Raw genomic sequence first — 3,763 nt, forward strand, 5'->3', positions numbered from 1 at the left:
GTTCCTCTGAATCTCTTCCTTTCTTTACAGCACACAGAATTCCTCTTCGAAGCGGCAAGGAGGAAGAAATCTGTCACTTTCCCTCCACTCTTACAATCTCTCGAAGAATTCCTCATAATTTTTACACACTATTGGAACATTTCTAACCTCCAGGAACTCTCCTTCCAGCCCCTTTCAATTTTCGGCCAAAATCTTCTTTTAAAGTTGTGGATGAGCTTTTCCAAGAGTTGTCTAAGCATCCCTTCAAAATTTGACCTTATCCAAAGCCTGATTGGGCATAACTGTTGAGCTCACCGTCGGCGACCTCGAGGGCGCCCGCGGGGGGACTTTTTTATACCTACTCGGGAAAATCTCGTCTTCGGCGGGGTCGATGGCGTCGTCGGCGCCCTAGTTCAATTCTGCACATATTGGTCATTTTCGCTCCAAATTTGCTCTTTTTTGCATCTTTTTGCTCTAATGATCCTAATTCATCATTCATGCAACAAAACATCAAAAATATCTTTCTTTAAAGTGCAATAGCATCAAAAACAGTATAAAATAGGTATGAAAATCTCAACATATTTTCCTTTGGTCACACATTGCTAGTTTTCATTACTCCCATAAGTGACAGTCCAATTTAAACATCTTACGCCTCACATTAAACAAGCTAATATTTAATGGTTTAAATGCTAGTTAAATTACTCATACGATGATTGATGTGTGCTAGAAAATTCACGGCGGGATGAGGGGGGGGAAGAGTCTAAGCCATTTGCCGTTGCGCGAGAATTCAGTACACACTCAGATGAAAATGAATCAAGCTGTGATAACACCAGAAGTTTTTACGTGAAAAACCCGTGAAAACACGTAAAGGAAAAAAACCACGGGGTCTGGCCCAGTTGTAAAAATCCACTATAAGTTGATGATTACAGATGCCCCTTGTCTCACAGGCAAGAAAGAGTTACTAGCTTTCCAAGTTACAACGTCGACTGACGACGTCTAGTCAGCGGTGGTTGACGGAGGTTGGCGGTGATCGAAAGTAGTTGACGATAATCGATGACGGTCGGCGGTGGTCGACGGAGGTCAGCGGGGATCGAAGGCGATCCAGGGGGGCGGTGGCCGGCGGTGGTCGACAGAGGTCAGCGGTGGTTGTTAACGGTCAGTGGTGGTCGACGACGTTCGACGATAACGAGGATGATCTTGGACTTGAGCTTTTTTTCAAAGCCTCAAGTTCTCTATTTGAGTGCATTAACGATGTCAGAATTGAGCAATCTTGGGCTCGTTGGATCCGTCTTGATGAGACACTTGATTATTGAGACACTTGATTCGACAATGAACTCGCTAGATTCAACATCCGTTTGACCTTTCAAATGCCTCCAAAAATCCTCCAATATTGGTTTAATGATTTGATCCGGGCTTGATTTGACTCGGATTAGACTGACTTTCATATCATTAGGTCTGTCTCATCGATCCGATCAGTTTGACTATAAGTTTGCTGAAATCGGAGCTTCGGATGACTCTTAATCGAAGTTTGAATATTTCTTGTTCAAAAAATTGCCTCGAGATTCGTGTCGAATGATGAAAATTTGTTGGTGACGTATCAATGATATACTTATATTCAGTGTTAGCTACAAGTGAAATTATTTTAGGAGATTTACATACATGTCACCCATTTCTATGTATTTATATATCTCCGATAACCAAATATTTAATATTTACATATCTACCAGTTTATCTATACATGAAAAATGTATATTTCACTTTTAAAAAGTTAATCATAGCTATATCTTTGAAGTGATATGGGATAATTGGGTATTACAAATACAAATTCAAAATTTAGGTATTAGCTATGTAAATTCATAATATTGTGTGGTATGTTTGTAAATGCCCCCAATTTCTTCTTATTAATGTTTATAATGATGGATTGCTCCGCGGTCTTAATGAAAGGTTTGCCCTTTAATGCGAAAGCGCCAATTTAATATATTAAAGTTTTTTTTCCTATTTTAAGAATTGATTATTTATTTAGATCTTTTTCACTCTTATAATATTTGGCTAATTATATATTGTTAATATTAATACCCATGTGGAGGATGTTGGAAAGATAGAAGGGAAAGATGAGCTAACCATATTAATGATAAGAACTTTATCTATGAATAGTGATAATAATAGTTGAAAAATAGTTAAATTGAAAGTTATATGTTATATGTTATCATATAGAAAAACTTTAAATTTAATTCTTATCGGCCATCTCTAGATTTTACTGTCAATTACAACAAAGTGAAACATTCAATCTTATCTATCTATACCATAATGTATATATGTCGTAGTTTTCATTCAAAAAAACTAATAACCAAGCAATGTGTTATAAAGCCAAACTAGGTGGCTTAATGTCACGGACAAATAGTCCCATATCGGCTAGGTGTAGGGCCGAAAAACAGTATTTAAGTCCCGGGCTGCCCACCTCTCTTAAGGGCTCTTTTGGGAGGTGACAAGTGCTATCAGAGCAGATTACTGTCTGCCAGGTGTGTGGACTCTCCATGGTCCAGTGGGACCCTCGGTGGTGTCGATCAGTGACGAGGGCGTCACGTGATTGGGTGGAGAAGAATGTCACGGACAAATAGTCCCACATCTGCTAGGTGTAGGGCCGAAAAATAGTATTTAAATCCTGGGCTGCCCACATCTCTTAAGGGCTCTTTTGGGAGGTGAGATTAAAGTGACTTTGCTATAAGATTTCAAGTGATATTAATATTTGCTATTAAAATGATTCATTTATTGATTTCACGCATCTAACTAAAGCTGCACATGCCTGGGACACTAAAATTTCAATATAATTAATAGAATGAGACAAAATAACATAGAATAATGCAAGCTTTTAACAAAGCAAGCAAAGCATGCTTTTATTTATGTAATGAGAACAACTTAGAAGATGAAAGTTTCAAGCTTATTGGGTGTGCACAATCACACTCTTAGTAAGCGCTCTAACTGAGAAGTTACTCTATCCAAATTATAAGTGCGTTACTGGAAAATGCGCTAAAACTGATGGTCTAAGTTTGTGTAAAAAAAAATATTTCATTTACCGATAGTATAGCGATGAATTATGATTTGCGTAATTTGCGATGACATAACAAAAAATATGTCGTCGCTTATAAATAGTAATTTTTTTTTTCGACAGCTTCAAGTATTACCGACGGTTAGGTTGTCAGCTTTAAAGCAAAAATTAACCGATGACCATATTGCCTCAGTTATACACAAACTGCCACTTGGCGGAGTGCTAACCGACGCCTCTTTTTAATAAGCGGCGGTTTTATTCATTGGTAATCATGTAAAATACTGACAGTCCAGTGACGATTTATGGTTGGGTTATTTGCTACAAAATAACTACAAAATTGTCGTCTGATATCAACAACAATTTTTTTCCATCGATTTTTATAATTACAAGTGCAATGAGCGCAAATATGAACCGACGGCTATATGTCGTTGATTATCTTCGAACCCATCATTTAGCGGGGGACTAACCGACACTTTTTTATAATATGCGATGGCAAGCATCGTTAGTAATAAAATTAAGAACCGAGGGATTGTAAGCCGTGTATAAGCCATCAAAAATAAACTTTTGCTGCGCCAAAAACGTGTTCCTCCTCCTTCCCTAATTCCTTCTCCCTCGCTCCTCTCTACTGACAGCTCTTTGAATCCCTGGTATGGTCGTCATGTGAGCTTCCTAGGAACGTTATGACAGGATTGAGGCTAACTGTGACTGCAAACTCAAAAGCGGGGGGGGGAATTAGTA

This window comes from Phalaenopsis equestris, unplaced genomic scaffold, assembly GCF_001263595.1.
Source record: "Phalaenopsis equestris unplaced genomic scaffold, ASM126359v1 Scaffold000422, whole genome shotgun sequence".
Lineage (NCBI taxonomy): Eukaryota > Viridiplantae > Streptophyta > Magnoliopsida > Asparagales > Orchidaceae > Phalaenopsis > Phalaenopsis equestris.